Here is a 27,850-nt window from a genome sequence, read left to right as displayed (position 1 = left end):
CCATGATCACAGTGAATGGCGGTGCTGGCTCGAAGGGCCAAATGGCCTACTCCTGCACATTTTGCCTATGGTCTTAAACTTATGTCCTCTGGTTCTTCATTCACCAACTCTGGGTAGAAGGCTGTGCATCAACAATATCTATTCACCTCATGAACGTATACACCTCTATAAGATCATCTCTCATCCTCCTAACATCCAAGGAACACAGTCCTAGCTTTCCTTAACTCTCCTTTTAGCTCAGGCCCTCAAGTCCTGGCAAAATCCCCGTAAATCTTCTCTGAGATTCTTTCCAGCTTAACAAAATCTTTCCTATAACAGGGTGACCAAAACATTACACAATACTCCAACTTTGGCCTCACCAGCGTCTTGTACAGTTGTAACATAATATCCCAACTTCTATACTCAAAACCCCAAGGGCTAATGTGCTGAAAGCCTTCTTGAACACCTACATGTGGCACCACTTTCAAGGAACTATGTACCTGCATTCCTAGATCCCTCTACTCCATAACATTCCCCAGAGCTCTCCTATTTACAGTGAAGGTTCTGCCCTGGTTAGACTTCCCAAAATGCAATACCTCACATATATCTGCATTAAACGGCATTAGCTATTCTTGTGCCCACTTGTCCAACTGATCAAGATGCTGCTGTAACCTTTGATAACCAGTTTCGCTATCAACAATACCACCCACTATAGTGTCACCTGTAATCTTACAAATCATGCCTTGTACATTCTCATCCAAATCATTGAAATAGATAACAGATAGCAATGGGCCCAGCACCGAACCCAGAGGCATCATGGTGCTTGTTAATTTGAACTGCTCTTGGTTAAGGCACTTCCATTGTATTGTTCAATAGGGAGTTTCAGAATTTTGTTAATAATAATTTTGAAGGATGGTTATATCCAAGTTAGGATGTTATGCAACATGAGAACCTGCAAGAGATGATGTTCTCAAAGCTTTTTGTTCGTCCTTATTGATGGAGGCTACACATTTAAAAGGTGCCATTGTCACACTTCGGATTCAGCCTGAAGAATTCTGCATATATTCTGTACCATACAACACAGCCGCAGTACGCCTCTCATAGAAGTGAATGTTATGGAGAAAGAAGGGTTATCAATCAAACAAGCTTTTTCTCCTGGTTTTCATTGCTGATCTTGATTGCTGTTGTACACTCAACAGGTATTGGCAGTATTGCATTACTAATCCCTTTCAAATGTCGAAAAAGATTTAGGTCAGAAATTGAGTCATTCACTGCAGAACACCCAGGTTCTGACCTATTCTTGTAGCCCAAGTATTTATGGGGTAGCTGAGTTTGTGGTCAAGGGCCAATAATATTGATAATGGAAGATTCACTAATAGTAATGCTGCTGAATGTCAAGGGGAAGTGATTAAACTGTTATTAGAGGAGGTTATTGCAAGTTATATTATTTGTACAGCTTGACCTTGTACTTGTCCAGGTTCCACAGGCATGGATTGTTCTCTTTGCTGAGATGATGAATGTAACTATGTATGATAATCAGCCAAAATTCTCCACTTCTTACCTGATGGTCAAAGGTTACCGAGAAAACAACTTGAGGTTTTGCCTAGGATATTAACTTGAGAAACTAGGCAATAGCTTAGGAGTGGAAAATTAACCACTAATGACCAAAGATATTTTATTTTGTGCAAGGTATGATTCAGTGCTGTATTTAGCCCGAATCGCTAAATCTAACTCTTTCTTGAAAACATCCTGTGAATTGGCCTCCACTGCCTTATGTGGCAGAGAATTCCACAGATTCACAATTCTCTGGATGAAGAAGGTTTTCCTCATCACAGTCCTAAATGGCCTACCCCATATTCTTAAATTGTGACCCCATGATCTGGACTCCCCCAAAATTGGGAACAATTTTCCTGCATCTAGCCTGACCAATCTTTTATGAATTTAATACATTAAGATCCCCTTTCATCCTAAATTCCAGTGAATACAAGCTCAGTCATTCCATTTGATGGCAGTCCGTGGTGGCCCGTTGGTAACGTCGATGGTGGGTTGTGCAGTCTCAATTCTAGTGACTTCTGACATGGCTCACGAGTCGTGAACCACACACCCGAGGGCAGTGGGGGCAGATGAAGGTCATCGTTGGCGGGTTCTGGGCAGCAGCCTTCCTCCTCTCCCTGACTTTGATAAGTTGCTCTAGGCGGCGCTGCTCGAAGCTGCTGGCTGCTGTTGGCACTGCTGCGCGCTAGCGTGTTCTGTCGCTGGCGCAGGCTTCCAGTTGCTTGGGCGCAAGACCACAATAGTGGAGAAGGTCCTTGGCGCACTCTTTGCACCGCTTCCTGGGATGCACATGGTTCCTTTGTCCCTGGAAGAGCACGTCGTAGAAGACATGTCGAGGCATGTGGGTTTCATCGATCCTGATGACGTGCACAGTCCATCGGAGCTGTGATTGGATGATCAATGCCTCGATGCTTGTGAAGCTGGATCTGTCCAATACGTCTAGGTTGGGCACTTTGTCCTGCCAGCAAATGTCCATGATGGACCATAACGAGCGCATGTGAAACTTCTCAAGTTGACGGGTGTGATTCCTGTACAAGGTCCATGTTTCACAGCCATGGAGCAGGTTGGAAAACACAACTGCTTTGTAGACTTTGAGTTTAGTTGACAGTTTAATGTTGTGGTGGTACAACACTCGTATACACAGTCATCCAAATGCTTGACTGGCTTTGCTGTTTCTCGTTGTGATTTCCTTGTCCAGGGAGCCATCAGATGATATTACACTTCCCAATTATTTGAAGAAGTCAATGGCTTTCAGCTGTGTGCTGTCAATGTGCACATTTGGGGGCGGTGCTGCAGTCTGGAGCCGGCTGGTGGGTGACTTCCGTTTTGCTGAGGCTGATTGTGAGACAAAAGCCTGTGCTGCTTCTGCAAATTTGGTCACAAAGAACTGGAGGTCAGACTCCTCGTGAGCCATGAGGGCGCAGTATGGTTTTATGACTGACACTATCCTGAAATCTATCACTTTCCTCATAGCACATAATACTGCCAAAATATGGCTCATCTGCAAATTTAGAAATAATACAAAAACAACCATTCCGTCACCGATCCTTGACGAAAAGCTGCTTTTCACCTAATTCCAATCGAGAAACAGCCATTTACCAACACTTTCTTTCATATAATTGAAAAAAAAACATGCATTTTGTGGCTGTCAGTGAGTTGTTAAGCCTTCAGCTCTCCATCACCATCTGTTGATCAGCTGCTCGGTTTTCTGCTGGACCTTTGTCTTTAGGTGCTTGTAGTACTGTTTCCCGTTGAACAAAGGTGGAATGTCCAATCCAGAAATGCTTCATGTTTCTGATGAGTTCACTTCTCTATCTCCTGGTTATTCTCATTAATACAATCCTGCTTCTTCTCAGAGAAGCCAAGAATCTCTCCACAGGCTATTGCTGACTTAAGGACAACCCATAAGCAAGTTTGCAGTTCTGTAACTTGAGAGTTGACAGGTGGTTTGTGAGTCACTGTCTGAGAAGAGGTCATTGTGGGGTCCTTGTGTTAAACTTCTGATAGTAATGATTCCATCTATGCTGTTATACTGGGGCCACTTAGGTGATAAGATCAGATTAGAATAATCAGTTCAACAAACTTTGGGGCCTGTCATGCATGTGTGGTCCTTACTTGGATACTGCCATAACCGAGCAAATTCCATTGCTCAGACCAGGGTGTTGCCACTATCCTCTGCTCATCTCTCTTACAAACCGATTGCTTATTATAAAATCTCGTTAGAGAAAGACCTCATTGGAGTTAAAATAAAGACAGATAATGTTCTTAATGTCAGGCTGCATTTGTGTGAAAAGAAGGTTAAAGTTTTTGGTCAAAGACCTTTCCTCAGAACTGGGAAGGAGACAAAATCAACATGCTAAACTGCAAAAAGTGTGGGAAAGTTTTGGGGAAGGGGGGGGAGGGGGGAATTGTCTCAGATGGGTAAAACTCAAGTGTCAGTGGTGTCTTTTCCCGTTCTTGCCTTTGGAATATTGACCAAAACATGCTAATTCTGGTTATACCAAAATGTTCCCAGGATGACCAATATATTTTCCTTCAGGATGCTGACCAGAATTTTCAAAGTCAGAGTAAAGTCCACTGTTTTTTGTTTCTGAAACATCTAGAAGGAGGCTTATACACTAATAGCCATAGCATGTTGGAGTGAGCCAATTAACTAATCCAAAAGAAGAATTTCTGAAATGCTTGACTGCCTTATTATTGATGGTGATGCTCACTCTGAGAATACATTGTTCCTCGTCAGATTTGCTCCCTTAGAACAAAGAGTAATGACAACCTTTTTCGTTTGAATTGGCCATTGTGCCTCCCTGTGTATCAGCTTCAAAGCATCAGTTCCTAAGCTACAAAAACGGTGCAATTCAAATATGTAGTTATTAGGGTAGTTCAGAAAGTCCATGAATGTCCTGACATTTCAGGTCCTAAACTTCATATCGTGGAGTAGAAGTTGCCTATCCATGGTTTATTTTTATGGCTCCAAAGGCTCCAAAGCCTCATAGGCTCCAAAGCCACACTCAGCAAAATAAATAACCCCACGCTCACCATCGACGGCACCACTGTCTCCCCATCTCCCCAGGTCCGCATCCTTGGCGTGATCTTTGATTCCACCCTCTCCCTTGAGCCTCACATCCGCCATGTCATTAAAACCTCCTTCTTTCATCTCCGCAACATCGCCAAACTCAGACCCTCTCTCACACCTCCCGCTGCTGACTCATCCATGCCTTCATCTCCTCCCGACTGGACTAGTGCAACTCACTTTTCCTTGGCATCAGCTCCACCTACATCAACCAACTCCAACTGGTCCAGAACGCAGCCGCCCGACTCATCACCCACACCAAATCCTGGCATCACATCACTCCAGTCCTCAAACAACTTCACTGGCTTCCCATCTCCCACCGGATCACCTACAAAATCCTGGTCCTCACCTACAAAGCCCTCCACCATCTGCCCCCCCCCCCCCCCCCCCCCCCATATCTCACTGACCTCCTCTCCCCCTACCAACCCTCACGGTCCCTCAGATCCACATCAGCCGGTCTCCATCCACAAGTCCAACCTCCGCAGTTTTGGGGACAGAGCCTTCTTCAGGGCAGCTCCCAGGCTCTGGAACTCCCTCCCCAACTGATCCACAATTCCATGTCCCTCACCATCTTCCAGTCCCGCCTCAAGACCCATCTCTTCACCTCTGCCTATCCTTAGCCCCACGTCCCCCTCCCTTTTCATCTGTGCATTAATTGCCTCATATTGTGTTTTGAATTGAATTCTGTCTTTACTTTGTGTGCTAGTCATGTCTCTACTATTTATTTCATTCCCCTTACAAAAATTTAGCAGGTAGAGGAAAAACATGTAAGGTGTCCTTGAGACTCTTGAAAGGCGCCCATAAATAAAATTTATTATTATTATTATTATTATGTTTTGATGGTCCATACCTCAGTTGGAGATGGGGGTTATCGTATGGGTTGGAGGATTATGATTATTATGTTAAAAATATTCTGGAATAGTTCTTGGAGATTTCATTATTGTTCCTTATTCCAGATTCCTTCCTATACATAACTAAAATCTAGGGTGGGGAAGATTGAGGGAAGAATTAATATTTTGGTCAGGAGAGAAGGCTCCAAGCTTCCAACATCTATAGTGTAAACACATGTCATATTTTGTTTCTAAATGCCTAATTTATGATTTGCACCGTTGAACTGAATTTCATCATAAGACGACATTATTATTCTGCACACAAGCAATTCCTGTTATGATTTTAGATCATACCTCCACCTTTCTGCAAGCTGCATTTATACAATTTAGATTCATTATTTAACCCTTTCAATTGGAGATTTTTTTCTGATAAATCTGTACTCTGCACTTTGCAATGCCAAGGTTAGTATGGTCCAGTAGTGCAGCTGGTAGAGCTCAATTCTGATCTCAGGGACTGTTTGCGTGTAAGTTTGCACATTCTCCCTGAGTTTCTTCCCACTTCTCAAAGATGTGCAGGTCTGCAGGTTAATTGGCCTCTAAATTGCATAGAACTAGTGTGAAAGGGTGATCATGGTGAAAGGCCGGCATGGACTAGGTTGGCCAAAAGGCCTATTTCCACGTTGCATCTTTAAACTAAACTAAGCTCCTAAGTCCAACCACATAACAAGAGAAACGATGAGCAGATAGATATTTGGGCATTAGAGGTTTACATATGGAGAGAGAAGAAAAATAATTTGTAATTACAATGGGAATATAACTCAGTCGCCATGATTAGGTGTATTATTGGAGTTGTGCATATGGTGTCACTGGCAATGGTATGTAAGACAATGCCAATTAGTTGGGTTCCTGAGCACTTTAGTGAAAGGGTAATGTTTTAGTGACAGATGACAGTTATTATGGTATTTTCACGTGTTTTTTGTTCCTTTTCAGATATTTCGGAGAATTGTTTTATTCCATTTTCCTCATCTGTTACCACATGGTATCATTTATTGGTATTTTGTTTAATAATTATGTTGAAAAATCAGATCTATGCACTATGTAATGAATGTCTGTATATATCATTTGTACGTTTTATCAGCAAAAAGCTACTGCCAGATAAGCAATGTTTTTTGGTAATTAATAGGGCTTTAAAATAAGTAAAACAAAAACAAATTGCTAGAAATACTCATCAGAGGATTATTTTTTTGTCAGGAAACATTGACTCTCTTTCTCTTGCCATAGATGCAGCTTGACCTGAGTCTTTCCAGCATTTTCTTATTTTTCACTTAAGGAAATATGAAATCTTAATTGTCATAACTAATATAGTGCTTTTAAGTTCAGTGTGCTGTCAAGAAGTTACCAGGTGCTCTTATGCATGCTTGAAATGTGTTTCTTTTGAACGATAATAAATAGTATTATGAATTATAACGCCAGCCACTTGTCCTTAGGCCACATTATTTTTTCTACTGTGGTTCCAAGCACAGTCTTTAGTTATGAGATCAACACTAAGTTTACGTGCTGTTTTATTGTAAGTGGCTGGTTGCACATAGAGAATAGCGTTGACAGATGTAACAACTGTGGGAGGAGGAACAGGATAAAAATTTCAGGTTGAAGATTCTGAAAATTAATTTTCAGGCAAGCAGACGAGCATTTCTTTAGTATGTGTGAGAAAAGACCAAAATTAACCAAAGGCGAAACACACATGATGATGGGAAGAATTTGAAAATTCCACAGTAGTATCCAGGGTTGTGATCAAACCTGGGACTCTGGAGCTGTGAGATACGAGTGATGACCAGTAAGTCACAGTACTGATCCTTCCCTTTGACATGTGAATGATTGAAAACGCTCAAACTATTTAAGGAAATGTATTTTTTAAAATAAAAATGCTAAAAACCACGTATTAACCACATTTCAACCACCAGAGTTAAATCAAGTAAGAGGCCAGCTTAAAGTTCTCTAAACATGATTTTATTTCCATTGATTTCAAGTTGGGCTCCAGTGCAAGTTTAACCTGAACTACATTCAATGAGTAAATCTCCCACTTGAAAGCTCGGAAGTATTGTAGTCTGTAGCTCCACTTTGCAGCATTGCAAAACCCTACATCATGCTGTTGCCAGCTTAAGCCAGCAGTACCACTAGACATTGGAATAGATACAAGTGTAATTCTGTCACAAGTACACATGCCCAAATGGAAGATTGGATCCAGGATCGCTTTTTACATGGTAGCATGCGAGCAGAATGGTGAAAGTGACAGATGGGATTTAATCGAGAAGTGTAAAATAACACATTCTGACAAAAAAAAAGAGTGAGTGCAGGCAATGTCGGCTAAATGGCATAGTTCTATAATGTGCAGGAATAATGAGATCCGTGTGTGCATAGGCATATATCTTTGAAAGTGGCAAGATGTGTTGAGAGCAGTTAGTAAACCATATGGCATCTTGGGTAAACAGAGGAATAGAATACAAAATGGATGGGGAGAAATAGATAACGTTGAAAATATGGTTAAGCCTAGTGCAAGAGCTACTGCTCTTGTAGCTCAGAGACTGGAATACCAAAGACCATATTGAATGGCATGCAATTGCTATTAATAATCTGGATTTTTTTGATATAATCAACTGTTGTAGTGATAACTTTTCTATGAAACCGGTAGGCTGCAATACTGAGAAGTATATTCTACACTCTGTATCCTTCCCTTTGGTCTTCCAACATTGTACTTGAGTCAAAACTAAGAAAAGTTGGAATTATCCTATTTTTTCCTCAGTTCCAAATTGTTAACTCTTTCTCCACATATAATGTCTGACCTAGCTATTTTGACAGTTTCTATTTATTTCAGATTTCAAGCATCTGCAATATTTTTTTCACTATTTCCCTTAACTTGCCCCAGTCCAGCAAGATTGCAAGGGCCCCTTAACTTGCCCCATTTCCTGCACTTCTGTTTTTTCTCCTTTCCACTTCAGGCACCAGGATAGATTTCTGCTTATCCTCGCCCATCACCTTATTGCAAATTCCAAGGATTATTCACCGATCCGCACTGATTGAGGTCTGCTGATGAGAGTCAAGGATTCAGTTACAAATAGAGGTACAGAAGCCCAGCTTTTGGAGCTTGGAGGGGATCATTGTGTTGAATGCCGAGCTGTAGTCAATGAACAGCTGCCTGACGTATGTGTTCCTGTTATCAGATGGTCCAGATGACCCAAAGTCGCTAGCCAGTAAGATAGCATCTTTTGTTGATCTGTTGTGACAATGGGTAAAATAAAGTGGATCCAAGTAATTTCTAATGCACAAGGTGATTTTCGATATAACCAACCCTTCAAAGCATCTCATTATGGTAGATACAAGTGCTACTAAACAGTAGTTATTAATAGACACAAAATGCTGGAGTAACTAAGTGTGTCAGGCAGCATCCCTGGAGAATTGAGACAGGTAACCGTTCTCTTCTTGGGCACCGGCAAGTTAGATGCTCAATGCAGATGGAAACCACAGAATCAAGAGGTTGAAGATGTTCTTGAATACTGCCAGTTGTTCAACATAGGTCCTCAGCCAATTAAGCCACCAGGCAGACACTTTTCATGGATTCAGTCTCCTGAAGGATATTCTGACGTCCACTTTGGACTATCACAGGGTCACCAGGGGCTATGAGGACTCATGAAGGTGCATCATTGTTCTCCCTTGCAAAGCGAGCATAACAGGCACTGAAGGTAGACAAAAATGCTGGAGAAACTCAGCGGTTGAGGCAACATCTATGGAGCGAAGGAAATAGCCAACGTTTCGGGTTGAGACCCATCTTCAGAAGAAGGGTCTTGACCCAAAACCTTGCCTATTCCTTCGCTCCATAGATGTTGCCCCACCCGCTGAGTTTCTCCAGCATTTTTGTCCACCTTCGATTTTCCAGCATCTGCAGTTTCTTCTTAAACATAAAAGGCACTGAGTTCATCTGCAAATTATGGTTTCCCATCACTTATTCTACCCAGTTTCTCTTTTGATGAAGTGATAGCATACAAGCCCTGACCATCGGGTATCTGTGACTCCAGCTTAGTCCAGAATTGTCTCATTCCCTTCATAATGGCTTTCAGGAGGTTGAACCACAGCTCTTGATTGTGTGTAAGTTTGCTCCTGATTATGCACAATTTCTTGATTATGTATGAGTTTATTACATAACTGTTGAGATGGTTTCCACTTCTGAGACTGACCATAACGAGACCACTCTTTAGCTGCTTGATTCAGTCTGTGGCACATGGCTTTAACCAACAGGAGGGTAAAGTACACTCGACTTAGTCCTCGCCATCTCGGACAGCACAGTGGCGCAGCGGTAGCGTTGCTGCCTTAATGCGCCAGAGACCCAGGTTCGATCCTGATGACGGATGCTGTCTATGCAGAGTTCTAACTCTGACCCCTTGGGCTATCTCTGGGTGCTCAGGTTTCCTCCCCACACCCAAAGATATAGAGGTTTGTACGTTAATTGGCTTCAATGAGTTATAAAATTGTCCCTAGTGTTAGGGTACGGGTAATTGCTGGTTGGTGTGGACTAGGTGGGCCGAAGGCCCTGTTCCTGCGCTGTAGCTTATCTAAAATCAAGAGATGTGGATATCCACAGAATTGTGCCTACATTCTGGTCGCAGTGGAATAAACTTAAACTAATCCTGCAGCTTGCAGACAAGCATCAGGATCTGTATAATTGAATTCATTATGATGTGTTATATCATAGCCAAACACATGCTTCAGTCTACCATTACCATAAACCAAGGGGATTGACCCGAGTCTAATATGTACCGAAGGGCTTGGCATGATAATAGCCAGCTGTTCCTGATAATGAAGCTGGCGCAAGGAACTATTAACGTGTAAGGAATTTGTAAAGCTAAGTAATCTAACACTGGCTCAAAATTCTGTCCTATGGTATGCAGTCATATTTGACTGTTGATGAGTAAACAGCCAATGGAAAGAAGCTAATCAAGGACATCCAGATTCTTCATAATGTAAGTGAAAAACCAAAGCTGAAGTATTTACCAACATTTTCAGCAGAACTTGTTGGTGGTCAACCAATTCAATTAAATAAATGAGTAAGTTTATTGAATGTTGAGATCTGGCAATATCCTAGCTGCAGTGATGGAAGACTCAGATAGACAATCGGTGCAGGAGTAGGCTATTCGGCCCTTCGAGCCCCAGCACCACCATTCAATGTGATCATTCCCAATCAGTACCCCGTTCCTGCCTTCTCTCCATATCTTCAGACCAAGTACCAGCCACGCCTCTAAGTAGTTCCAGTATAGTGAAAACTTTACTGGAACCATTTATTTCCTGAGCACAAAAAGCAGGACAAAGCATATTGGACAAATTACTTCCCATTCTGTGTGCATGCAATCATTAACAAAAATAAGAGTAATGGACAGTCCTATCAATGGCAATCACAATAGTCTCTTCGTCAGTGCTTAGTTTGGTTTTCCCCAGGACAGCTTGGCACCAGATATCACAGTCTCAGTGTGGAGGAAGCTGCAGAGGTGGGTAAAATCATGTTTCAAGACATTTAGACAAGTGCATGGATAGAAAAGGTGGGATGTCAGTGATATGCAGACACGTGAAATTAGTTCAAATAGGCAATTCGGTTGGTGTGGACAAGTTGGGCCAAGGGGCCTGTTTCCGTGCTGTATAACTGTCTCAATTGACCAAAAAACTGATATGAGAGTGACTGACATCACAAAGCCATGGCAAAACTGAGGTCTATGACTGATTATCAAAGGGTAAATAAAACACAGGCGGCGGCTCAACTGTGGCTAACGAGGGAAATCAATAGTGTTAAATCCAGGAGGACAAAGGGCTTAATTAAGAGAGGGGAAAAAAGAGCATGAAAGAAAGCTTGTGGGGAATATAAAAACTGACTAAAAGCTTCTTTAGATATGTAAAAAAGAAAAGATTAGTGGAGACAAATGTAGGTCCCTTACAATCAGAGAGAGGTGAATTTATATTAGGGGGGAAAGAAATAGCAGAACAGTTAAACAAATACTTTGGTTTTGTCTTCACTAAGGAAGACACAAACAATCTACCAGAAATACCAGGGGACTTAGGGCTAATGGGAGGGAGGAACTTAAGGGAATCCACATTAGTCAGGAAATTAAGTTAGGTAAACTGTTGAGACTGAAGGCAGATAAATCCCCAGGGCCTGATGGTCTGCACCTCAGAGTAGTCAAGGAGGTGGAGTAGAAATCGTGGCTGCATTGGTGATCATTTTCCAATGTTCTTTCAACTCTGGATCAGTTCCTGTGGACTGGAGGATAATCAATGTAACCCCGCTTTTTAAGAGGGAGTGAGAAAACAGGGAATTATAGACCAGTTAGGCTTTTATCAGTAGCGGGGAAGATGCTCGAGTCAATTTTTAACGATGTTATAGCAGCACATTTGGAAAGCGGTGACAGGATCGGTCAAAGTCAGCATGAATTTATCAAAGGGATAACATGCTTGACTAATCATCTGGGATGTTTTGAGGATGTAACAAGTAGAATGAATAAGGGAGAGCCAGAGGATGTGGTGTATCTGGACTTTCAAAAAGCCTTTGACAAGGTCCCACACGCGAGATTAGTGTGCAAAATTAGAGCACATGGTATTGGGGGTAGTATATTGACATGGATAGAGAATTGGTTGGCAGACAGGAAGCAAAGTCGGTGGGGGCGCTGCAAGCCGGCGCCCTGTCAGCAGCATTCCGTTTTTTTCAACTTGTTTTTGTTTTTTTAGTATGTTTTAAAGTATGTTTTTTGTGTTTCTATGTGTGTTTTGTGTGGGGAGTGGTGTGGGGGGGGGGGGGGGGGCAAGGGGGAAACCGTTTTGGTCGCCTCCTCCATGGAGAGGCGACTTTTTCCAGGTCGCCTCCCCCGTGGCCTAACAACGCGGATCGGGCGGCCTTTCCCGGAGACGCACCCGGGGATTCAGCAACGGGCGCAGCGGGGACTCTCGGCGTGGAGCGGGCGAGCCCTCGCTGGGGCTCGCCGGAGGGGAGCGCTCCGTTTCGCTGGCCCGCGGCAGCCGACAGCCTGAGCTCCAGCTGGCGCGGCGTCTACAGCCCGGGATCCCTCCTGGGGGACCCGGGAGAAGAAGAAGCTTCCATCGCTGGCCCGCAGCGTACTTCTACTGCGGACCCGGCGTGGACTTACCATCGCCCCTGGAGGGGAGCTTCGACCGCCGGCCCTGCGGTCTGCGGTGCTTCTGGCTGCGGCGGGGACTTTAAATCTTGAGAGCCTGAGCCTTTTTACTTCAACCCAAACAACCATTTGCAGGCAGTGCTTCTTTACTTCAAAATAACCATATATTCATTTTCAAACCACATTAAGGGTACTCACAGTGATGTAGACATTTGTTCAGTGTCATTCAGAGCTCAGAGTGACAGGGACTAATTGACAGAGCTCCATCTTGCAGACACTAAGTGAGGCACACCACTTCCTGGTTTTATAGTCCCTCCCCCTCCCTCCAGCAGGTGCAGCAGAGAGAATGGTGAATTTTGTAAAAACATTAATATCTCTGTCATTTTTAATCGACGGAAAAAATTCTCGGCCCATATGCGGCGGAGGGGGGCTCTGAGCGAGGTGGCCAAAAATGGCGGCCGTAGGTGGCGCCGTTCTCTCGGAAATCGCAGCACAGACGGCCAAAAGCAGTCAAGAACAGAGATTTAGTAATATAGATATAGATATATTAACGATTTAGACGAAGGAACTCAATGTGACATCTCTATGTTTGCGGATGACGCAAAGCTGGGTGGCAGTGTGAGCTGCAATGATGCTATGAGGCTGCAGGGTGACTTGAATAGGTTGGGTGAGTGGGCTGATGCATAGCCGATGCAATATAATGTGGATACATGTGAGATTATCCACTTTGGTGGCAAGAATAGGAAGGCAGATTATTATCTGAATGGTGTCAGATTGGGAAAAGCGGAGGTGTAACGAGACCTGGGTGTGCTTGTACATCAGTCACTGAAAGTAAGCATGCAGGTACAGCAGGCAGTGAAGAAAGCTAATGGCATGTCGGCCTTCATTGCGAAAGGATTTGAGTTTAGGAGCTATGAGGTTCTACTGCAGTTGTACAAGGCTCTGGTGAGACCGCCACTGGAGTATTATGTGCAATTTTGGTCTCCTAATTTGAGGCAGGACATTATTGCTATTGAGGGAGTGCAGCGTAGGTTCACCAGGCTAATTCCCGGGATGGCAGGACTGACAAATGAATAAACCCACTTATTCACACAGCTATCTAGAATTTCTTCCCACCCTGCTTCGTGCAAAGATTCTATCCCCAACTTCAAATTCCTCCGTCTACGCTGCATCTGCGCCCAAGATGAGTTGTTCCATACCAAGACATCAGCGATGTCCTCATTCTTTAGATAATGGGGGTTCCCCTCTTCCATCATAAATGAGGCCCTCACACGTCACCTCGGTACCCCGCAGCTCCGCTCACGCTCCCCTCCCCAGTCGCAAAAGGGACAGGGTCCCCCTAGTTCTTGCCTTGCACGCCCATCAGCCGTCGCAAGCAACACATAATCCTCCGACATTTTTGCCACCTCAAAGGGATCCCACCACTAGTTACATCTTCCCATCTCCACCCCTTTCAACCTTCCTCAGAGACTGTTCCCTTCACAATTCCCTGGTTAACTCATTCCTTCCCACCCAAACCACCACCTCCCCAGGTACCTTCCCCTGTAGATGCAACACCAGTCCCTATACCTCCTCCCTTGACTCGTCCAGGGACCCCGACAATCCTTTCACATTAGGCAGAGGTTCACTTGCTCTTCCTCCAACCTCATCGACTGTATCCGTTGTTCAAGATGTGGACTCTTATACATTGGCGAGACCAAACGCCGACTGGGCGATCGTTTCGCTGAACACTTTTGCTCAGTCTGCCTAGACCTACCTGATCTACTGGTTATCAAACACTTTAATTCCTCTTTCCATTCCCACACTGACCTCCTCCACTGCCAGATGAGGCCAAATGCAAATTGGAGGAACAGCATCTCATATTGCGCTTGGGCAGCTTACAATGCAGTGGTATGAGTATTGATTTCTCTAACCAATTAACCCTTGCATTCCCTCTCTCTCCATCCCCGACCCACCCAAGTTGTATCAAAAGTGTCTTGAGTCTCATTGTCTGTACTCAATTCTCCCCTGGCCACAGCTAATAATGGCCTCTTTCCTTTATCATTGTTACATTTTTGCATATCTTTCATTCATTTGTACTACATCTCTATATTACCGTCTATATCTCTCGTTTCCCCTTTCCCCTGACTCTCAGTCTGAAGGGTCTTGAACCGAAACGTCACCTATTCCTTTTCTTTAAAGATGCTGTCTGACCTGCTGAGTTACTGCACCTTTTTGTGTCTTCTCATAAGTTCTCAGTTCTGCTGACTCAGTTGTGCTCACAAGATTGAGGCTTTCGATTCTTGGACATCCAAGCCATCCTCTTTTTTGTTTAGTAAACGTGATTTCCCCCCCAGCTTTCATAGATGGATTGCTCACCCTCTGTGTCCTGTAGTTCTGCTCTTGCCCCCACTCCTCCAGACGGATCATGTTTCCCTGGTCCTTACCTTTCACCCTACCAAACTCCACATCCAACACATCATTTTCCATATTTCTGCCACCTTCAATGTGATCCCACCACTGGCCACATCCTCCAATCCCAACACCTTTCCGCCTCTGCAGAAACCACTCTCTCCGCAGCTCCTTGGTTCACTCATCCTTTCACAGCCAAACCACCCCCGCCCCAGGTACTTTCCCCTGCAACTGCAGGATGTAACACTTGTCCACATACTTCCTCTAACTTCGTCTACTGCTTTTGTTGTTCCCGACGTGGCCTCCTTTACATTGGCAAGACCAAGCGTCCACTTAGAGACCATTTCACTGAACACTTACGTTGATTCCACCAAGGCTTGCTGTATTATCCACCCACCCTGTCAGTAATCGCTTGTCCCATCTGGGGGGGAAATCACGTTTACTAAACAAAAAAGATGATGGCTTGGATGTCCAAGAATCGAAAGCCTCAATCTTGTGAGCACAACTGAGTCAGCAGAACTGAGAACTTATGAGAAGACACAAAAAGGTGCAGTAACTCAGCAGGTCAGACAATCTCATATTCACCTGGTCAGCTGCATCAAAACCCACAAATCCAGAATGGAAGAAAGTTACCTTCAATCCTAAAAGAATACCAAAGAAGATTGCATAGAAATAGTAACTAAAATTCACATTGGGAAGGAGTAAAGAGAGCACGGTCAATTGAGATCCAGGTTGAAATCAATGTAAAGTCAATGCACGGCGGCCAGAAGAGGAAGATAAACTTATTGATTTAAGTTTGTTTTAAGTGGATACTTGAGAATCAAAACTTTATTCTGGGCAACATATGGTTTGGAAATTTAACTGAATCAGCTAAATATACTTGGCATTCTACAGCACTTGACTCATCAAAATATTTTCATTGCACACAGAGTGTAATCCTGATGTGATTTCCTGATAACTTCAGCTCAACAAAAATCAGGAAGTTTAACACTATCCAAGGCGAATAAAACTGCACCCTAACCTCTATGTTCCCCTCCACGACCAGCAACTTGACAGAAATATATTTCTAGGATTTTAGCAAGGGCAAAAATCCTTAACCTTGTATGTACACAAAAATGCTGGAGAAACTCAGCGGGTGCAGCAGCGTCTATGGAGCGAAGGAAATAGGCAACGTTTCGGGCCGAAACCCTTCTTCAGACTGATGGGGGTTTCAGTCTGAAGAAGGGTTTCGGCCCGAAACGTTGCCTATTTCCTTCGCTTCATAGATGCTGCTGCACCCGCTGAGTTTCTCCAGCATTGTGTACCTTCAATTTTCCAGCATCTGCAGTTCCTTCTTAAACATAATAACCTTGTATCTTGGTGTACATACAAAAGGTAAGGGAGGGCCTGCTTATGATAATATTCTTTAAACTGCCACAAAAGATTGTGGAAATTCAATTGCATGGAGTATCTTTTGCCTTGCAAAATCAATTTCATCTACATTAATTTTCTCACAACATTTGCAACTGAGCTGATGTTTTTGCATGCTTTTATTAGATTAAGGGTAATTTACTTGCCCTTAATCACTTTGCTCACACAAGCAAAATCTTGTTCAATCCCCGTGAGAAGCCACACGCAGTTTGATCAGGAGCCCCAGTACACACTCAACAATATCAAATCTGGTGTTTTATTGATGAACATTTCAGTAAAAAGGGCAGAGGAGTCTTACAATGTCACTTCCTTATACTTCACACATTAATGGGAGAGTAATTGAGAAGAACATGGTTTATGAATGGAGTGCAGTCCACTCTGCAGGATCCTTTTTTGATTTATTATAGATGGAGACAGAGTGAGCGGCCGCCCACACATCCACCCACTCGTCTAACAGAATATTAAAATAAGCTTCTAATCTTAGTCTAACATACTGACCCTGTACTTGCTCTGGGGTTTGATACATGAATACCATTCCTTATAATCCAAGTGGTTGCCAAAATAAAGATTTTGAGCAGAGTTAAATGATCTTTGAACAGCACAAAACAAGAATAAAATTAACGTGCAATGGTGAACGTTCTAAAATGCAGATAATTTGGATATAACAAAAGTGTACTTGTCAATCTAGGTATAATGTAATTTACACACAAGGTATTTTTTTTTTTTTTACAAAATTGCTCAAGTAAGCAGGCATATTTGTTGACACAGACACACAAGGAATTGCAGATACCAGTTTACTATGTGCTGGAGTAACTCAGTGGGTCAGGCAGCTTCTCAAGAGAACATGGATAGGTGACTTTTCAGGTTTGGACCCTTCTTCAGACTCATTGTGGTGGTGGGGGAGGGAACCTGGAAGAGAGGTAGGGGCATGACAAAGTCCGCCAAGTGATAGGTGAAAACAGATGAGGGTTATTTTTGTTTGGCAGATGGTTGGACAAAGGTCAAGGATGAAAATACAAGTGTGAAATAAGGAGGCAAGAAGAGAAGCAAGAATTGTAAAGCCAAAGGAATATAGATGGAAGGGGATAAGGGGGAGGGGTAAGAAAGGGGAAATGGGTGTGAATCTAGGTAAGGTGATGGGGAGAGGAGAATGGCATTGTGGAGGGTCTGAAGGTAGGTTACCTAAAATTCTAGAATTCAATGTTCATACCATTATGTTGTAAGCTACCCAAGCAGAATATGAGGTGCTGTTCCTCCAGTTTAAGTGTGACTTCATCCTTGCAATGGAGGAGTATAGTAAACTGGAGGAGTGGATAGTAAGATCAGATGGGACTGAGAAGGGGAGATAAAATGGTTAGACTCAGCAGTCCAAGTGTTTGGCGAAATAGTCGCCAATTTTCAATACGTCATGTGAGCTTGATTTTTTTTTATAGCAATGATAACTTTATTTTTCTGAAGTCCATTTGCTATTTTTAAAAAGCAACAATCTAGTAACTTCCAATCATCGCTGTTTTTGGTACTAGCTTGGAAATTACCAAATTTAATTTGGTTTCAGCTTGGTCTTGCCAATGTAAAGGAGGCTCTATCAGTAACACAGAATGCAGCAGATGATGTTAGAGGAGGTGCAAGTGAACTTCTGCCACACCTAGGAATACTAGTGGGATCCTTGGATGGAGATGAAGGGGGGAGGTATCCAGGGACAGGTGTTACTTTTCCTGCAGTTGCAGGGGAAAGTGCCTGGGGAGGGGGTGGTTTAGGTACGAAAGGATGAGTGAACCAAATTGTGAAGAGAGCGATGGTGAAGTCTCGTCGCGGCGGCATAGCCTCGTGGGTCGACCCACAGTCGGTGGTCGATAAGAGCATTGGGGAACCGGGGTGAGGGGAAGAGGAATGGAGGACCCTGGGTGGGGGGACTGCTGCGGGGGGGGGAAAGAACAATAGACAATGGGGTCCCGGCGTGGGGAAGGCGGGGAGAACAAAGGAGGAGTCAGCATACTTTCAGCACCGTAGGTGGCCGCTATTTGCATAGAAATAGTGTGGAAGCAAAGAATTTCACTATACCTTGTCACATGTGACAATTAAGTATTCTGAAGGTGAAAAGGGGTGGGATTGATAAGATGTGCCTGGTGGTGGAGTCACGTTGAAGATGGCGGAAACATAAGAGAATTTTGTTGGATGCAAAGACTGGTGGAGTGAAAAGTAAGCACCAGGGGAACTTTATCTTGTTTCACATTGGGGAAGGGGAAGTGAGAGCAGAACAATTGGACATAAAGTAGATGCAGGTAAGGGAGTCATCAGAGAGAGGGGAGAAAATCATGTTTACAGGTAGAAAGTGGACATCTTATGTCCCCAAATGGAAAGTCTTCTTGGGAGTAGTCATCTTGCAAAGATGCTATCCCTACTCTCAATTTCTCCGTCTCTGCATCATTCAATAGCCTGTCCCCCATGATGCCGACAAAGAGATCAAGGAAGGTGTCCGAGATAGTCCAAGTAAATTTGAGGGCAGGGTGGAAGTTAATGGTAAAATTAATGAAATCAACGAGTTCTGCATGGTGCAGTGGGCAGGCATTATTTGTTAGGCCACAAAGTCAAAGCAATTATGAATACTGTTGTGTGATCCATCAGCAGATAACTTTCTTTTCCTGAACCCCATTTGCATTTTTTAAAGAAAAGCAATAATCTAGTAGCTTCCAATCATCTCTGTAATCAATTATCAATTTTCATAAAAATTGTGGCAAATTAAAAGCAACTTTCCAGGACGCTCAGCAATGATCACCTATGAGAACGTTTTTTTGAATGATTGTCGGCGAGTCAGAATGAAGTACATGTGAGTTGAAATTACAGTTGTGTATTAGTTCTAAGAAGACTGTTTAAGTGAAGCCGTTATCAGTAGACAGTATTTTAGGGTTCGATATCATACAGTTATATTGTTTATGATATTCTGTTACATTATTAATAGTTCTTTATTTTATATTAGTTGTAGTATTTGTCAGGATATAGGCTGAGAAGATATCAAGAGCAATGAAAACACTGGACTGTTTGGTTATGGCAAAATAATGTACATTTTTTTGGCAGCAGAAGCACACAGTAGTGACAGAGTTAGGCCCGTTTGCACAGCTAGAGTAAAAAAATCTTGCATTAACTTAACATACATACCTTCCAGACTCTGCCTAATCTAATCAGTATCATTGGAATAACCAGCGTAAAAGGCAAAACAACATTAGTTAATGGCTACCACAAGGCAATATATCAATCAGCAAAAGTCATGATTATGACTGGCTTCCTTCCTCTTCATGAGACATGGAAGATTGGGGGGTAGGGCCTGAAGTGCTTGGTCCATAGGGGGCTTTAATGACACAATAATGTCTGATCACCTCCAGCAAGATGCTCTTCCTCTCATCAGCTGTTCTTTAGGACATGAGTTTTCAGTTGCATCCTGCAAAAAACATTTATTTTCTTTTGAGCCTTAGCAGATTTCCATTTGTATTTAATTAGTTGCTGGATCTCCTGGTCCTTATCATCTAAACAATGAGATAATCGCATATTGGCAATAGTCAGTTCAACAATTATTGCCCCCATTATCACACAGAATTGCTTGAGTATTGATATAATCTAAAAGTTGCCACAGCCTGGCTCAGATGTTGCCATGAAGACTTGCTTGACTCCCTGATAAAATAGGTATTGGATGTTACAAATCTATACTCCAAGCATTTAGTTTTTTCAGATGCAACTTACAGGATTTTGTCTTCTTTAGTTTAAGTTCAAAATTATTTGTCACATGAACGATAAGGTGCAGTGAAATGTAATTTACCATGCAGCGTTACAATTAGAAAAGAACACAATACACAACATAATTCAACACAGACATCCACCACAGCATTCTTCACTGTGGTGCAAGGCAATGCAGTTCAGACAGTCCTCCCCCTCCCCGTAGTCGCCGTTACAGACGGCCCGATGTTCAAGCCCTCTGGTCTGGATAGTCGGTACACCTACGTTGGGACAGGTCGAGCACACCCCGCGGCTCCCAAATCGGCCTCCTTACCGGAGACCGCGGCTTCCAGATGTTGTAGGCCGCAGGCCAGTGGTCAGAGCTCTTCTCCGGCGACGGATCGCCCACTCCACGATGAAAGGTCTGCTTCACACCTGTCACCAGCTCCACAGACCGAGGCTCCAAGATGTTGTAGGCCGCAGGCCAGCGGTCGGAGCGCTGGGCACAATTCCGGGAAAGGTCGCACAAAACCAGGTGTAAGGCCGCGAGAGGGGGGGGGGGGGGGGGGGGGGGGAGGGGGGGGGGGAAGGGGGAGGGTGAAGAAGCAACAAGAAAGTCGCATCTCCGTCGAGGTAGGTGCCTGAAAACAGTTTCCCCCTATTCCCCCATCCCCCACACAAGACATACAGAGAAACAATAAAACATACTTATGGACATACTAAGATAAACAACAAAAAAAGTTGGAAAAATGAACCCATTACAGGCGAGGCAGCCGACTCACAGCGCCACTGGAACCTGGTGTTAATTACTGGCATTGAAGTCATCTCCCAGGATCAGGCATTCCTCTTGATATGTGGAACAGAGTTTACTCGAGGTTGTAGAAGTTTTCCTTGGTTGTATTTGTACCTTACATCAAATCATGGCGAATATTCTAATGCACAGTGTAATTGGCCAGATAGCACATTAATCAGGTTTTTCTCAGTGCGCATGATAATAATAAAATACCAATACCAATAGTATGTTTCTATGTTAAAGTTGAAGAGTTGGTATTTACTTATCTCGTAGCAGCTAAGATGCCAGACTAGTTCATTCTCAATGGTGAAACCCATTCCATGAAGAGGAATGTTTAAGAAGGAACTGCAGATGCTGGAAAATCAAAGGTAGACAAAAGTGCTGGAGAAACTCAGCGGGTGAGGCAGCATCAATGGAGCGAAGGAAATAGGCAACGTTTCAGGCCGAAAACCCAAAGGGTTTCGGCACAAAAGGTTGACTATTTCCTTCGCTCCATAGATGCTGCCTCACCCCATGAAGAGGAATGTTTACTGGTCCTGGTGAACTAAGATTTCTGGTGCATGTGCTCATAAGAGCCTTTCTATTTCACAATTATTAATTTGCACTTAATGACAGTGGATTTATGTTTACGACAAACCCACTGACTCACAGTTATCTACAGTTCCTCCCACACTGCCCCTTGCAAAGATGCTATTTCCGATTCTTAATTTCTCCATATCCGCCACATCTGTTCCCAAGATTCCAGGACATCCAAGATGTCTTTTCTTTAGTATACATGGTTTCTCCTCTGCTTTCATAGATGGATCGATCCCTCACCCACATCTGCTCTGTGTTCCATAATTATCTTTTTTTCTCCCCTCCCCTAGACATACACATAACCATATAACAATTACAGCACAGTTACAGGCCATCTCGGCCCTACAAGTCCGTGCCAAACAACTTTTTCCTCTTAGTCCCACCTGCCTGCACTCATACCATAACTCTCCATTCCCTTACCATATAACCATATAACAATTACAGCACGGAAACAGGCCATCTCGACACTTCTAGTCCGTGCCGAACACATATTCTCCCCTAGTCCCATATACCTGCGCTCAGACCATAACCTTCCATTCCCTTCCCGTCCATATAACTATCCAATTTATTTTTAAATGATAAAAACGAACCTGCCTCCACCACCTTCACTGGAAGCTCATTCCACACAGCCACCACTCTCTGAATAAAGAAGTTCCCCCTCATGTTACCCCTAAACTTCAGTCCCTTAATTCTCAAGTCATGTCCCCTTGTTTGAATCTTCCCTACTCTCAGTGGGAAAAGCTTTTCCACGTCAACTCTGTCTATCCCTCTCATCATTTTAAAAACCTCTATCAAGTCCCCCCTTAACCTTCTGCGCTCCAAAGAAAAAAGCCCTAACTTGTTCAACCTTTCTCTGTAACTTAGTTGCTGAAACCCAGGCAACATTCTAGTAAATCTCCTCTGTACTCTCTCTATTTTGTTGACATCCTTCCTATAATTTGGCGACCAAAATTGTACACCATACTCCAGAATTGGCCTCACCAATGCCTTGTACAATTTTAACATTACATCCCAACTTCTATACTCAATGCTCTGATTTATAAAGGCCAGAACACCAAAAGCTTTCTTTACCACCCTATCTACATGAGATTCCACTTTCAGGGAACTGTGCACAGTTATTCCCAGATCCCTCTGTTCACCTACATTCTTCAATTCCCTACCATTTACCATGTACGTCCTATTTTGATGTGTCCTGCCAAGATGTAGCACCTCACACTTATCAGCATTAAACTCCATCTGCCATCTTTCAGCCCAATCTTCCAACTGGCATAAATCTCTCTGTAGACTTTGAAACTCTACTTCATTACCCGCAACCCCACCTATCTTAGTATCATCTGCATACTTACTAATCCAATTTACCACACCATCATCCAGATCATTGATGTACATGACAAACAACAGTGGACCCAACACAGATCCCTGTGGCACCCCACTCGTCACTGGGCTCCAACCTGACAGACAACCATCCACCATTACTCTCTGGCATCTCCCATTCAGCCACTGTTGAATCCATCTTGCTACTCCACCATTAATACCCAACCATTGAACCTTCTTAACCAACCTTTCATGAGGAACCTTGTCAAAGGCCTTACTGAAGTCCATATACACAACATCCACTGCTTTACCCTCATCAATTTCCCGAGTAACATCTTCAAAAATTTCAAGAAGATTGAATTCTCATCCATATGCCTATCCAATTTATTTTTAAATGATACCAACGAACCTGCCGTCACTACTTCCACTGGAAGCTCATTCCACACCGCTACCACTCTCTGAGTAAAGAAGTTCCCCCTCATGTTACCCCTAAACTTCTGTCCCTTAATTCTGAAGTCACATAGAGTTCCCCTGGTCCTAACCTTTCACCCCACCAGCCTCCACATCCTGCTCCAACATTTCCGTCATCTCCAACGTGATCCAAGCACCAGCCATATCCCATCCCACTCCTTTCTACCTTCCGCAGCGACCGCTCCCTCCGAAACTCCATAATTCACTCATCCTTTCCCACCCAAACCATGCCCTCCCATGTTCTTTCCCCTGCAAGTGCAGGAGATGAAACGCCTGTCCCTATACCTTTGCCCTCACATGCATCCAGGGATCACAGCAGTCCTTCCAGCTGAGACACAAGTTCACGTGCATCTCCTCCAGCACGTGCATCTTCTACAGCACCCGATATTCCTGATCTGGCCTCCTTTACATCAGCACAACCAAGTGTAGACTTAGCTACCATTTCGCCAAACACTTGCATTCAGTCTGCCAATGCCCACTAGATCTCCCAGTTCCTAACCATTTCAATTTCCCTTCCCATGCCCATACTGGTCTTTGTGTCCTGGGCCTCCTCCACTGCCAGAGAGGCAATATGAAAACTGGAGGAAGAGCACCTCATATTCTGCTTGGGTAATTTACAATCCAGTATGAACATTGAATTCTACAGTTTTAGGTTACTAGCAGTACCCTCCCTTTTCTTTCCCTCCTCTACCCTGTGCCCTACCTGGACTAACACTTCCACTGACATTTCTTCCTCTAACTAAACAATTCACAACTCTGCAATCATTCTGTCTCGCAACCCCCCCCCCCCAATTCACCTATTACTTACCATGCTTTGTCCAGTCCCTCCTCTATTTCCCCTTTCTCCCCACCCCCACTCCAATCAATCTGAAGACATCTGAACTGAAATGTCACCTATCCATGTTCTCCAGAGATGCCCCGAGTTACTTAGCATCGTGTCTTTTTTTGTCAAACAGCAGCTGCAGTTTCTTGTTTCTACAAGTATTTCATTTGCATGTTCTGAATACAGCAATGGGCTTCATGAACTGACCCGACATCCGCCAGCCACTCACGTAGGTATGTGTGCTACAATAATGTTAAAGCTCGCCAAGCTCCTGGCTGTTTGGCAGCTTGAACCAGTGGTGAACTCTGTGCCAAGGACAGATCACCACTGCATGGAGTTGAGATTACCTGTCCTTGGGGATATCTAAATCCAAATCTTATTAGTTATTTATGTTATGACATCGGTTGGAAGCTGCATACCAAATCTCGTTGCGCTTATGTGCAATGACAATAAAAGATATTATTATTATTGTGCGCATTGGCGATTTAAAAATAGAATTTGCACTGTTGAAAGTTTCCCCAACTTTCATGTGGGTCTTATGGGTACTGTTTTCAATTTCTGTTTAATTGAAATCAACATAACTAGTATATCACTCCAGGGGGGAAATCCAATGCACTGAGCAATGTACCAAAAAAAGAATTCTTACAGGGATTACAGAAAAAGATTTAATTCCACAGAAAAGGTTACATTCAACAATTAACATACTTATGTTAATAGGATCATTGTAAAATGGACACGAAGGAGGCAAAGTCACACTGAAACATGTTTATAATCCTAGAAGCAGGATATTGAATCAAGGTTAATTTATGACTCCTGTCCAATGCAACATTGTTTTTCTTTTGATTCATGCATCTGACAAAATATGTGAACTTTCTCTGATAGTTAAATCCTATTTGAATAACTAAGGAAAATGAGGGCATGAAATAACCATTAATTGCACACAAATGCTGTGCAATTTGACCATTGCTGATTTGAATTGTAAATAATCAGCTTTTCCCTAAATTGTGGTTAATGAATTATTACAATTTCAGAATTAAATATTATTTAATTACTTGATTGGATGTATTTTCAAGATCAAAGCCATTGATGTATGAGCAAATAAGATCCTCCCAGTCACTCCAAGTATCGAACTGTATCCCACACAACTGCTTTCTGATCTCCACAATCTACAATTGAGTTTTCTTTTCACCCACAACCACTCCACAGCTGTGCTTTACTCCCCACATGTTGGCTCCATTCTTGCTCTGCTCCCACACCCTCACAAATACTTGCCCTCGCTTATACCTACACACCTGTCCATGATTCCACCCCTGCTTTCTTTGTAGCGATGTTACAAAACCTACCTTCAGCAGCGCTGCAGATCTGCCACTGGCTGTGTGTGCGACTCTGGAGCCTTTGGGGGGGCGGGATTAAAATGCAGGTTTGTATTGTTTGTCGGAGAGGGATTGCCTCGGGCTGCTAGTTGATGGAGAAAACTCGATCGGACGTCCGTTCCAGTTTTTTTTAAATAAATCGCTGGACAATTTAATTGTTGCATTAAAGTAAAAAGAGACTACTAACGCCCTCAACGTCACGGATCGCAATATCAGGACAAAACAAACCGTAAGTGGTTTATTTCACATGTAATCTTGCTTCTTGGGGTGGCTTTAGTCTCATTTTACGATGCGAAAATGTTATTTAGTCCCCATACGGATCAACAGTGTCTTGCCTGCCGATATGGGCTTAAAATTCTCGGCAACGGCAACTTTCCAATCGATCACATTCCAGAAACACCCACTCGCAAGATGATTTAAATCCTCTTTTTTTTTGGACAATCTTGTCATAAGAGCATCTAAATCGTCTATATCGTCTATCAATAATCAATATTTTTATACTAAATATCCACAACAGTTTTAGTCATGTGTATTGTACAAAAAATAATAATTTTGATTATATTGAGAGTGGGTGTTTCTAGATTATTTGGATAATTAGGCTATTTAAAATGTTTTGCCTTTTCTTAAGAAAAGGATAGATATTTAGATCTAGTAATTAAATTTAATTGATTAGACTGATTTGATGAAACGGATGAATATGATTTTTTTGTTGGGTCTTTACTATTTGTTTTAGCGTTTAACTTTATAATTTCTACCTTTTTTCTAAAACAGCAAATAATAACTTGTTTCTGTTAATGCTGTTCAATGTTTTTTTTATCCTTTACATTTTAAACAGATGTCTCCGAAGAAGAAATGCAAAATTGTCAATCCAAATGCCCAGCAAAAGAGACTGATTTAGACAGCATTCGCAGAGATTATCCGAATTTGGACTACTCCAAATGTGATGATCTACAGGCCATTCTTAATGGGAAAGTAGTGGGCAGAAAGGCATGTCATGCATGGTTTGAAGAGCAAAAACCTGTAGTTTACAAATGCCAAAATTGAAAAGTTGAGGAAAAACAAGGTGTACAGAGTTGCTTATTGGTTACAATCTGAGGAGTATAATGATGCTACTGATTATGATATGCCAATGTACCAGCTAGCACTGATCCTCTCCATAAAGACTTGGTCTATTGCTAGAAATTGTAATGTATTTACCTATCTGTTACGGACTTACAGCATATTATGCAATAATATTAAAGTTCTGATCTTGAGAATATCAGATTTTTGAATTTTCAAGGCAGTCTGGGTGTTTACTACTATTTCCGTCACAACGATCAATTTTGGAATTAGCTACAATTAGGTAACTAACTAATTATATGCTTTAATTTCAGATCATCCAAGTATGGAAGCTACAATTAGGTAAAGTATAAAGTTATTTTTATGCTTTATCTGATGGGATAAATCACAGGCTTGATTTTGTTAAATCTCAAAATGGTGTTACTTTCCTACTCCATGCACATCTGCTCTTGTTCCCTGCCACACTTCATATAAACACCAAAATTATTCCCCTCCATGCTCTGGCAGTGTACTGAGCGCTGTTTTCTTGTCAGACTCCAGCCTCACATCTGGTTAGTATCTGCATAGCCGGTAACTGAAAACTATTTGGACCATCACTGTTTCTCTGCACTTTAAAGAAAAACAAGTCAAGTTGCAGGTCCCCATGTTGATCCCGACTGTCCGTCTGATCACAGCTTTGTACGTTCTCCCCGTGACAATGGAAAGATCTTCAGTTTCACATTCCAAAGGAGTACAAGATGCTAATTTCATAGTATCAAGTTATTTTTATGCTTTATCTGATGGGATAAATTACAGGCTTGATTTTGTTGAATCTCAAAATGTTGTTACTTTCCTACTCCATGCACCATCTGCTCCGTAACTCCCTGGTCAATTCTTCCCTCTCCGGGCACTTTCCCTTGCAACCGCAAGAGATGCTACACTTGTCGCGTTACCTCCCCTCTCTACTCCATCCAAGGACCTAAGCAGTCGTTCCAGGTGCGGCAGAGGTTCACCTGCACCTCCTCCAACCTCATCTATTGCATCCGCTGCTCTAGATGTCAGCTGATCTACATCGGTGAGACCAAGTGTAGGCTTGGCGATCGTTTCGCCGAACACCTCCGCTCGGTACACAATAACCAATCTGACCTCCCGGTGGCTCAGCACTTCAACTCCCCCTCCCATTCCGAATCCGACCTTTCTGTCCTGGGCCTCCTCCATAGTCAGAGTGAGCACCACCGGAAATTGGAGGAGCAGCACCTCATATTCCGCTTGGGCAGTTTACACCTCAGCGGCATGAACATTGACTTCTCCAATTTCCAGTAGCCCTTATTGTCTCCTCCTCTCAGCTCTCCCA

The 27,850-nt window shown here is 43.0% G+C and overlaps 1 protein-coding gene across 1 annotated transcript in view; it reads right to left on the bottom strand.

Annotated features, from left to right (window-relative positions):
• Positions 1-27,850, bottom strand: part of LOC129710642 (band 4.1-like protein 4B) — a 212,797-nt gene that overhangs the window by 76,736 nt on the left and 108,211 nt on the right. The gene's annotated exons all lie outside the window — the stretch shown is intronic.

This window comes from Leucoraja erinacea, chromosome 2, assembly GCF_028641065.1.
Source record: "Leucoraja erinacea ecotype New England chromosome 2, Leri_hhj_1, whole genome shotgun sequence".
Taxonomy (NCBI): Eukaryota; Metazoa; Chordata; class Chondrichthyes; order Rajiformes; family Rajidae; genus Leucoraja; species Leucoraja erinaceus.
This window is presented reverse-complemented; position numbering and strand designations above follow the sequence as displayed.